The sequence below is a fragment of the Branchiostoma floridae genome, chromosome 8 (genome assembly GCF_000003815.2).
Source record: "Branchiostoma floridae strain S238N-H82 chromosome 8, Bfl_VNyyK, whole genome shotgun sequence".
Classification (NCBI taxonomy): Eukaryota; Metazoa; Chordata; class Leptocardii; order Amphioxiformes; family Branchiostomatidae; genus Branchiostoma; species Branchiostoma floridae.
The window spans coordinates 19,146,692-19,158,831 of record NC_049986.1 but is presented as its reverse complement, the minus strand read 5'-3'; the positions used below and the strand labels follow the sequence as shown (position 1 = coordinate 19,158,831).

General features: G+C 41.9%; 1 protein-coding gene across 2 annotated transcripts in view; it reads right to left on the bottom strand.

The window, feature by feature from the left end:
• Positions 1 to 12,140, bottom strand: part of LOC118420419 (tyrosine-protein kinase ABL1-like) — an 85,573-nt gene that overhangs the window by 54,344 nt on the left and 19,089 nt on the right. The gene's annotated exons all lie outside the window — the stretch shown is intronic.

Here is a 12,140-nt window from a genome sequence, read left to right as displayed (position 1 = left end):
ACCAACAAGGTAGACAGTTTAACAAAGTATCATGTGAAGGTCTAAACTTAATCAATGAAACAAATGGCTATCTCCAGACTCCAGCTCTAATTCTTGTTATTTTTTTTGTGTTCGACAGTCCATATTGTTCATTTCTGTTTTCAAATCTGTCATTCTAAGTTTCCAAATGCACATTTCATCAATTTCAACACTTTCATTTCACATCTGGACGGATGAGTAGGAATTTCTGTCCTTCCCAACAAGAAAAGTGCCCTGGACACTCCAATTAGAAAAAAAAATGGCAGGGCACTGCGCTCATTTGTCAGGACATGATGGAAGAGGGACATCATGATTACTATCTGCCTGTCCTGATCAGATATGGGATAGCAGGGCTAGAAATACTGGGTACATAACTGCCTGAATTAAGCTATGCACCCAATGTGTATTCAAAGTTAGAGCTGTGCACCTCCTTTTTAGCTGTGGGTGTATCTAGATACTTGTGTAGAGTTGCATATGTAAAGATAGTATTCAACACCCTCATGATGCCAAAATGTCAGAGAAAATTATACAACCTTTGCTGTATCACTTATCTAAAATTTACGATATGGTAACATTTCAGATCTAACTTATCTAAGCTAAGAAGGGAGGCAGTGAGTTTTGTAATTTGGTTTTGTTGACATTCTACAACTACTTTACATATAACAATCTTTTTCTGTGTATCTCAATTTTCAGGTTAGGTGCACCAGAATAACTATCCCAAAATGAATTTCAAGCCCTTTTTATCTATCCAGAACAGATATGGGTTATACTGCACTGTGGGTCACCTTCACGGTGGTGGTATGACAAAGAGTCGTAAATATCTACTCACATTATCATCTGTGGGACTGATATATCATGATATGAGTTTGAAATACCACATGCATGCAAAATGTTAGCGCAGGTAGAATTTTTGCTACACATGTAATGCATTTCTGAGTCTACCTGTATTTATTTTCTCCCGTGACACCTCCCCTCAACTGGTCCTCTAGGAAGAACGACCTACATGTTGGCCGATAGGGCTAATACCAGTATAAATAAAGGTGAACTGAACTGAACTGTACCTAACCTGTGCTGGTCCATGTACGCTAGCTATGAGTGTACATTTGTAATCTATGTATTGAGGGTCTTTGTTCACGGAATATTAATTGTTACCACCTGTGACATGTCAAATTAGGACATGAAATGGTTTCTTCATGGTTGCTCCTTTGAGATATTTTGCTGCGAAGAACTGCGAAGGGAAAATTTGTCCGGTACAGGCAATCTTACCTACAACAGTAAAGGTATGCAGAGAAAACTATGTCATAATCTAGTCCTGCATACATGTGTATACTATATATACAAAATTAACTTACTGCTATCTATATATCTATATAATGCTACACTGTTACACATCATATAAAAGCAATATCACTCAAGATATCATCTATATGCCCATATCCAATCAAAGTTGACCCATATACATAAATGAACAGGAAAATATGTAGGTCATCCCTGAAAACTACAAGTAAATATGATTGCTCAACTCGGCTTAACATTACACATGCATAAAACATGAATTGCAGGATACCAGTCTGAGCAAATATTTACCTAGTACAATATCTTCGTAGTTGTAGGCCACAGTAATTTAATTTTGTTGGTTGTTGGGTTTTTAGAAATAATGCTGAATATGAATATCAATCTGAAAACAGATGGGGAAAGCCTGTACCTTGATACATACAGTTTCAGGAAGTGATAAGTGTCAGATGCAAGTTTTTCCTCCTTGACCTCTGTCTCAGAACACATACATGTACTTATCATATCTTATCATTCCATCAGAATAGTCTTTTGGGGCAGGTTTGACTGTATTTCCAATTACATAACAGACAACTCAAGGATAAAGGACGGTCATGAGAAGATGGTTCCGATCTCCTAGTCAGAATGATTGCAGTGAGTTCCAGGTCAGCAGACAGTAGGCTCCAGCGACGGAGAAAAGGTCAAAAACTCAATTTCATACCTGCCTGAAGATGTACAATATGGAGCACACCTATCAGACGGAATGGCCTGTTCTGCATTCAGAGGCAGTAGTTTGTAATCCATGAGTGTGAGTCTTGGGGAAATTCTATGCATTTCTGAGCATGTTCCTTCCTGAAGACTGATTTAATGTTACACTGTGTATGTACAACACTGACCAGCAAGACTGAGCACAGCATTTTCACTTTCAGCGTGTCATTTGGATAGTACAGCATGTTCTGAGCTGTGCAACAATTGCCAAATGTGTGGACTCAAGAGCAACTCTTCACAGCAATGCACAACACCTACAGCATTAACTGGTAATGGACAGACAAGTCATTGATATTCAATTTGGACTAACAGGGCTAAATGTTGTCTCTTATTAAAAAAAAAATTCTGGAACAAAAAACGTAGAATTTGAAATCACAAAAATATGATTGATTCAAGTGATCTAAAAATTGTAAGTTTGAAGAAGCTTTGTTCACATTGTCCAATACCAAATTACCATGGTTGCAATAGCAAGTAAATTTAAACTGTACAGATATGAAACCTGACTCACTCCTCTAACAACAAGTAAAATCTGTTTTTTTCCCTATAGAAATGATGACATTCATCATGACGCCAGACACCCTCTGGGTGCACAGCTGGCAAGGTTTGACCTTCACCTCTGACCTTTGACACAACTGTGAGCAAGGTCAATGCCCTTGGGACAAACATGAGACAACAATGGGCCAAACAGAGGACAGAGACAAAGGGGGAGGGGGGCACGCAAAATACATGTTGATATTTCAGAAGAGATACCCAGTGCGATCAAACAGAAAGTGTTGAAACGTATATCTGCTATTACTTTACATACCGTCTACTTTACATACAGCTGATACTATGCTATAAATGTGTCAGGTCAAGTTGTAGGTCTCATAATAATAGGGAAGCTGTGTTATTGACCTGATAGAAATTGCCTGACTGGCCATTGTTTGTTAGAAGTCTACTGTTGTGATTTTGTGGAGTAGAATAATGCAAGAGATCACTGCGATTGAGGCACAAAACCCTTTCTTTGTCTGCAAAGAGACATTCATGGAAACTATCATCACATGTTACAGTGTCTTATTTGGTTGTGCTGAAAAGTCGAGCCGCAAGGCTAGTAGACTCAAGTCAAGAGTCAGAGGTTACTGGTTTGATTCCTGGCATTCCTGGGCAGATGTTGTGTGCTTCAGGGTTTAAAATGTTTTCTAAAATTCAATTGTCCTTAAATATAATTGGGCAAGTACATAAAAAATGTATTTGACTGAAGCGACATTTTGGCAAGTTGGGTAGGACATGCACTTGCCCGATCAGCACTTTCACTTACCCAGGACAATCAGACAAGTGGACTTGTCCAACCCTGTCCTTTGGAAAGGCCCTTCTGTCACATGATGGTTCTCTCTCTACCCAGGTGTAGAAAAAAACTACAAAAGGGTACCTGACTTCGGTTGGGGAGGTAAAAGGTGGTAGGAGGAGAGGGTTAGAACACCGTGTCCTAGACACAGTTGTATATAAGAATCTTACAGCCTCAACAACACAACAAGACTACCAGAACTAAATTCTACTTCCTTCAAGTCTTTGTAAGAGATATAAAAAGGAAATCTAGCATGACTTGCGCTTCACAACTTCCGTACAAATGATGGACAAATCAATTCTAACCCAAGTCAAAGCCTGAATGAATTCATGGTCTTGCAGCATCATTTGGCTAAGCTTTCTGTTTTGAAATGAAGCCACGTTTCTTCAAAATAGCTTTTCAAGTGGGGTTGGCTGTATTGTGTAGCCAGCAAATTGGTCTCTGGCAGTGAAAGAACACTTAGGGTGAATGAGATTTGATCTAAATTAGATCAGTCATTGCTAATCAAAACAATACTAACAACATTTGTGAATTACCAAGTGTAACGTTTCATCATGTCTGACTGTTACTGAGGAAAGGTCTGTTCTGAGTTATGATGACTGACAAAAATATAAAGAAGAAAGATGTTTGAAAAAAATTAATTTACCCTACAGCACAGAGCAAATACATTAAAGAAATTGGGTCTCTGGACGTATCCTAGAAATCAAATGGGTTGGAGTTGGGGGATGGTACTTGATTAGGGCTGGGTATCGGTACAGCGTACCGGTACAAAACCGGTTTTTCATATTGGACCGGTCCAGAAAAACCGGACCTGAAAAAATTAGGTGGACCGGATGTTGGACCAATTAGAAGATTAACATATTATTTTATCAGGCATTCACACGTTTGGGCGCTTGCAGGTGGAAGAAAATAACAAGAGTGAAGTAAAGTAGAGTTTATAGTAAATTCTACCAAGTTTTACAGCCAATCGTACAGGTGCAGTTATCGTTGAAGGATTTTAGAACGCCAGTGTGAGTCTAATACTCCACCAAACAGATCTCTATGTACTGAAATGGACCATTGGTATAAGTCATACTGCATCAGGTCCAGGTTCAGGTCCGGACCTGGACCTGATCCTTTGGACCTGGACCGGACCTGGACCTGAATTTTCTGTACCGGTGTGACAGCGATCTCGCCCCCCCGTGATCTCGCCCCCCCGGGGGCGAAATCACTAGCGATCTCGCCCCCCCGGGGCGAAATCACTAGCGATCTCGCCCTCCCCGGCTAGTGATCTCGCCCCCTTACCTCGCCCCCCTTTAGCAATTTCGCCCCCCCCCCCAAAAAAAACGGGTTTACATGACATTTTAGAAGTTGATTGGTATAAATCACAAAATGTAGTTTCAGAATGATATAAGTACACGAGTTTGATGCATAACTCCATTCATAGTATCAATATTAACGTAATTACATGGTAATAAGATAGTTGAACTTGTTTCAGACAAGGAGGGTTTGGTCCCTTGAATTCCCATTATTGCATATACCTGAGTCTTGACATAAGATTTATTTCATTGTATTCACCTGTCCTCAAGCAACCTATATATCTCCAATATGAAGTCTCTACCATGAAGTGACCACAAAAGAACTATGTAATGTCTTTATTAATTATGCAAATATTAGGCATTAATTAGAATAACGCACATTTTGGTATATGCACCTGGCCAAGGGATATCTTCACCTCCAACATGACTGTTTTTTCTAGTATTTAGGAACTGATGCATTTACCCGTGTTTCTTAAGACAGGTACTTTACCAGTGTTTGTGTAGCATTTAGCAACAGCTATATCAACTTGCGCGTAGATAGTGTTTATAATGAGAAACTATCATTCACGTGTGTTTTTTTGTTAGTGCTTTGGAAATGTTTCCAGCACAAGAAAGAAAACACTGTGACAAATTGAAAACATATAGCTGACGTATTCCGTACCATAGACGGTGTTGATTTATACGTTCGCAGTAGCACTGTTTTTTATTCCACCTCAGCTGCAAAAATTGTCTTTTTCATTTCAATGTCATGTTTGCACCGAACAATATAGTATCGACTTTCGAGGTGTGACATCTTACGGTACGGTAATAAGGTGCCATATAGGTACCAGGTAACACACCATATACGTTACTCCCCAGGTGCAGTATAGTACCAGGTAGCGCACCTGTAATATGTAGTAGCCAGCTGCTCTTGGGGGGGGGGGGCGAAAACGCTAAAGGGGGGCGAGATCGCCGGGGGGGCGAGAACGCTGTCACACCGGTACCCAGCCCTATACTTGATAAATATTCATCTTAGTAATCCCCATTACTAAACAAAATATACCAAATCACCTGAAAATTTGTTCACTAATACCTGTAGATGCTGGTTCTTTATCAGATAAACATCATTTTTCAGAACTGTTGTCAGAAACACAACCAAACATTCCAAGATGAAATCTATCAACCGTAAAGAGAACAGTACTGTCTCCAAGACCCATCTCTAGATTCCTGGACAGAAATTTTCTTGTTGGCAAGATTTCACCCTGTCCATGCATCCCGAAAATCTAAACTTTATGACAAGAAACTGATAATGTAAATGTATTTTCATAAGTTTAAATTGACTAGCCTGGTATCTAGCCATATTATAGCTCGAATACGAATTTGTGGAGAGGAGTCGGACTCACTTTTCATGAGGACAGAAGAGACTCAATAGCTATGATACGACTGGATACCAGGCTATAAATTCACAGATTTAACAACGTAAATCAACAACATGGGCTTCCAAACAATCACAGTGAGTGGGACGGAAAAAGAAAAATTGAGAGCTGGCGACAGTCAAAGAGCAAGACCTAACATGTAACCTGGCAGGTGGTTCACATCAACTCGTTAGAGATTGTCATAATCGTTGCAGACAAAAGGATACATATTTTCTTTCCTTTTTGGTAAGAATGCAATGTTCTTTATGGCTGGCAGTCTCTGCTGGTCTCCAGGGTAACGGGCTAAATAGGTCAGCTGGCAAATATTTCTAATCAGCTGAGATCAGTCTGAGCTGGATGTCTAAATCCATTAGGGGATAATCCAGCAACTGAAGGGCGGGGAGGGGGGCTTTATAGTTAATTATACATGCACAAAACAAACACAAAGCTCCGGGGACTGATAATGATGATGATGAAAACAAAACATCACCTTCATCAGGATTGAGCAAAGATATAGATATACCCTGTCCTCGAAATACCCACTTCCATAGAAACTCAACTACATTGCTTGGCGCAACTTGAATTTAAACCCAGGTAGCTCAGTCAATGTGCAACCTGAAATTTTGTAACTGGAACACCACTTTTCCCTTACCTATTTGCATAATTTGAAATCAATGTCAGAAAGCTAGCAAATCTACATGATGTACATGTAGTAAGACATATTCACCAAGAGCCAAGGAAATAAATTGATGTTACCTGAGTTGGATTTGGTGGATCTAGCCAAGAGGAGAAACTCTGTATAGAGACAGATACAGTAGAAGTGACCTATTTGCCTGTGACTTTCGTGTAATTATCCGGCTGGTGCAATAATGCGAAGTTATCTTGCTGGACCACACCGGTTTGGGATTTGGATCCGGAAATTCCTTGCAGCTAACAGAAGTGTGCGTTAATCCGCTGTGCAATTAACTCACTTCTAGAAGTTCTACTGTATTTCAGATAACATCTACTATCTTTGGTCAATGACTGTACAAGAAGTTACATTAGAACTATATCACATAGTCTAGTGACCAATTTTTGTCAGACGCCAGCCCCCAGCCAAACATTCAACCTTGGTTTGTCCCCTTCATAGATGAAGAACAGGGTTCTCCCCATAATTTTTTAGTATAGTGGAGGGGCTGGCAAAAATAACCCAAACCAACGCGCTGTGCTTTCATGAAAATGGGTTCATTTTGTAATGACAGACGGTGTCAAATACTACAATGCTGACTGGGAAAGTGATGCCGCTTGGCACAGAAATCTGTGAATTTTCATTAATTTTACCAAAGCTAACCAAGAAAATAGGGAAGAAACACACAAAATTTCAGAAGTAGTATAGTGGAGCTGGGCGAGGAGTATAGTGGAGGGCCTCCGTTATTCCATTCTCTGGGGAGGACTATGAAGAAATAATCCCCCATCACAAATCAGCACACCCACCCACCCTCTACATGAAAAATTGGGACAGTCTGGCTCCTGCTGCTTCACACAAGTCAAAACATGATTACACTTTATACTACATGTACAGTACCGACCACGTTTATGGTCCGGTCCACCGCGTTTTACACACGTTTTAATCGCGATTACATCGCGATTAAAAGTCGTGCAACTCTCGATTTGATCACGATTGCATCGCGGTTAAAAGTCGGGTAGAACGCGATTTAATCTCGTGCAAATCGCGTGCACTAATTAGCTGTAATCGCGTGTGGTCACCTAATTAAAAATCTTCCGCTACCGCCAGACGCGTTTACGCAAATCTGGTCAAATTGATTGACGTCTGGGTTGGAGTCCCCGCTGCGAGATATCACCAGACGGCAAGCTTCCTGCTTGTGTTACGTTGTGGCAGGAACATTCCTTGGTTTCCTAAAGGCTAACAGGATTGCGTTGCTAGGTCCTTATGAAATGTTCCAGTGTTCTTTTTATTTAAATTCAGCGGGAGTTTTGTTTCGGTGCCCGGCAAAAAAACGAGCAACAATTTATGCCAGCGCCGATGGAATGGTTGCAGAACCTGCCTGAAGAAAACAAAGCTTTACGCCCACGGGTTGACTGAACTCGCCCGCGTCAGCCGGCGCGAAAACCAAGGCCCCGCCCCATCCCCACGATCAAATCAGCAGGCTAGCACGTGCCACTTGCCGGCTGTTCCATATCAGAAACTGTAGCCACCCCTCTATTTCTGGTTTGTTGTGTAAACGGAGCCACTCTTGGAACAATTAAAATCTTTGAGTTCTAAGCCTTCACAAGCATGGCTTTGTTGAAAAGAAAATAGAATTGTCCTTTATCCAAAATTTACTTGCTCTAATTCAATTTAACTCCGTAAAAAATGCAATTTATTGAGGGACCTTTCGGGATATATCGTCCACACCTTCTGATATACATGGGTAAGGATGCTAAATGTAATAGCCAGGCCTGCCCTGTCCCTGTCTTTGAAGCCTCAAGAAAGGAGGGGGCGCCGCTAAGTTGTACTGTACCACTACATGCATTAGGGGAGACTTTTTTTATTTTGTCACAACTTGGCAACTGTTTTGATAATTAACATGGTTGGGTTACAACTTTACGTATCTAAATAATATATTTCAGTGTTTTAAAATGCAAAATAAGTCGTTTGTGTTCTGGAGAAACATATTTTTCTAAGTTAAAAGCACTGTTTTCCCATTTTATTAAAGTGAACTCCCGCCAACATATTTGCATATTACTGAGCGATGTGAATCCCGCCGTGCGTCCTTGGAGCAGCCAAACACGGGTCTGTTTTCTGTTGACTTTAACGCCGTATTACACAGGAAAATACCGGGACTCGAACTTATGTAATTTTGTTAGGTCTTTACATGATAACTTTATGAAAGTAGCCTTTGCAAAATTGTATTCTAGAAGGTGATTATCGCTTGCATTCATGTTAGTCTAGTTAGCAGTTACTACTTATGTCTAATACTTTACACAAAGGAGATTTTATACGTCTGTTTACACGTAAACCCACCGTGCACCGAGGCCCGCAATGTTAGCATTTACGATGTATTTCGCGGGAAAAACACCGGGGCATGACGCATTTTGTAAGTTCATCTTTGAATAGCTGGGTAAGAATTAAAAGGTTCGATGACTGATTTCTCGATACACAGCAACTTTGGCCTGATTTTTATTCAAGTAACGTTAGTCTTAGTGGGAAAATTTTCCAAAGTTACAGTCTGAGTTTGAACTTCCGGTTTGCGAGACCGGCGCATTTTCCCAAAGCACTGAACTAACCCGACACTGTATCTTCTGGGACCGGGCATATTTTAAGAACAGAATCCATACATCAGGGGTAAATTTGACAGCATTCAGGTTCAGCAAGGTTTTTGTTTACACGTGTAAACAAAAAAAACGTTCTCATGTTCGTGTCCAACCAACCCAGCTCGCGGCCCGGCCAGCGACAATCTGGGAGACGGTTGCTATGGCTAAGGCGGTTGCTAATGTAGTTGATGGACAGCGGCGCCCTGGCGGCGCCCTTTGATCAGCGCTGAGGGGGTAATATTTGGCTTGGTCAAAGCTTGGCCTCGCGTTTTTTCCCACAAGTCAGAAGTTGGAGTTTTCTGTCTTTTCTGGAGAATTTTCTTGCTGATATTTACGCGGATTAATGTCGCGGTTCATCTAGTGATCTACTGGAGGAACATTTTTCGATAAGTTGCGACTCCATTCCATACGGCCCATGTCACTTCAACAGCCCTTCGTCGATTGCGGTGCCTTCTGTATTTCTGGAAATTTATCTGGGACTGTATTCAAAGGGAACGTAGTGGCGTAGCATCGCAGTCCGTGACAGTGAATGGCGGAAAGGTTTGAACAAGGAGGTTCTTTTTCAACCGCCTTGGTTTGAACGATGCTTGTGTTTCCCGCGCTCACTCCCCTCTTCCCACCAACCTCTGCTTGGAGAGTAGGCAACGGTACCACGTTTACTTTAGTAGCGATACTTTGAACTAATCAACCCTATTAGGTTATAATGCATTCTCTATTACTTTGTGATTGTGGGAAGTAGCGAATTTACCCAAAACAAGAAACGTTTGACACCATTCAATTTCTATTAAGATTTCTATAAAGACTAGCCAACTTTTTTTTACAGGTTTGCGATAGTTCATGTCTGCAAAAAAGTGCAAATGCTTCTACAATAAAATGTTGTTTTATTGTCTGGGTCTGATAAGGGACTACAATGTACAATGCTCTCTCGATAGACTAAACGCATTTTGCATTAAATTGAAGCTCCAAGTTAACATAAAGAAAACAAAAATTATCATCTTCAACAAACCAGGTCGATTATTCACAAAACAAACTGGACATCGTATGTTCATATGGCTACCTTGGTACAATCACTATAACATCATCAGGTAGCTTTTCATTAGCCAAAAATAATTGTCAAAGAAAGCGTGCAAAGCCATACACAGCTTCAAATGTCCAACTCGTTCATCAGTGAAAGTTTCTTTGCTAGCTCATGAACTGAACGACTTATCTCCGATTGAATCCACCCATAATCGCTTTTGCAAAAACATTCTCAGAGTCTTCAGAAACAGTAGTAATTTAGCAAGCAAATCTGAAGTACTATAAAACTTGTAAAGCTGTACACGCTAGAGAGAAGTGTTACATGTAGGACCTAGTTTTCTTTGTTGCACGATGGAGGCCACATATTTTTCTTTATCATCTGCTGTTTTATCCCTCGACCACAACTATCGATAGCTTTCTCACACGATCGCCACGTCTTCTTCTTCTGAGTCTCCGCAGTTGGGAAGTGGTTGAAAACGTGATGCTTGATTACTGTCAGAAGGGCGGGGTTGAGCTGCTTCTTCAGCTCCGGTTCCTGGCCATCTCTAGGTCTTTGCGACTTCCCAGAGCAGTTGCTCATGGCCAGGGTTTCCTCTGAGAATACCACCCTGGCCAACCCGATGGCCATGTCCGTGATGGAGGCGGAACCTCCCATCACCTCCATCACCCTGTCCTCGGTCAGCAGGCCCGTGCTATCGTCCGGAGCGGAAGCCGACTGCGACGTGGCAACAGTGTTACTTATGTTAGAGAGATGAACAGTACTAGTGTTACTTATGTTAGAGAGCACAGAGCTAGAGATGGATCCGCCGACAGCATCGCTGTCGGCATCACCGGAAAGTGAGCTGCGGGGTGGCGTGGAGCTAGGAAGGCTGGAGGTGTTGTTCGGGCCAGTGTTATGTCTGTTAAAAGCCTGCGTGGTGGCCAAGATCTGCCGCAGAAGTCCGTTTTGGTCTGCGACCAACTTTTTTGTCTCCTCGACTTCTGCGGCAAGTCTCTCGACCTTGTTATGTAGTGATATGCTGTCAGTATGTTCTGTGCGCCTAGGTGTGGATGTGAAGATTTCTTTGTCCTGAAGGATGGTCTGAAGTTCTTTGTCGCTGTATATCAATTGCAGGGCGTCTCGCGCTATGATGCCTGTACTGTCGAGAGTTGTTGAAGAAGTGTCGTATTGATTTGTGTTGTCCTGTGCGTTGAGTTGTAAGTGTGTGCGCTGTGTTGTGTTGTCCTGTGTGATGTGTATGGATGGGTTAGGCGGGACCGGTAGGCGTGTGTTAGGGACGGAGAGGGGTGGGTTAGGGACGGACATGAGTGGGCTAGGAACTGTGAGGGATGGCTGAGGGGCGGAGAGGGGTGGGTTAGGAACTGTGAGGGATGGCTGAGGGGCGGAGAGGGGTGGGTTAGGAACTGTGAGGGATTGCTGAGGGGCGGAGAGGGGTGGGTTAGGAACTGTGAGGGATGGCTGAGGGGCGGAGAGGGGTGTGAAAGTAAAGTTTGTCAATCTTGAAGTGTCTGACGTTTTGAGCCTGTAAGTGTAAACATAACTTTCCTTTTTTGTTTCATAATTTCCGTGGTTCTCTAGTGCTAACGAAAAAACATAAGCCTTATTTCCCCATGAGGACAGTTTGATTTCCCACAATTCAAACAAGTGACCGTAGGTAACACCACTTTGTGACTTTATACAAAATGTAGTATAATTACGAGCGGACGACATGCACAAGGAACGTGCCGGTACAAGCACCCCGGTATATATTCCTC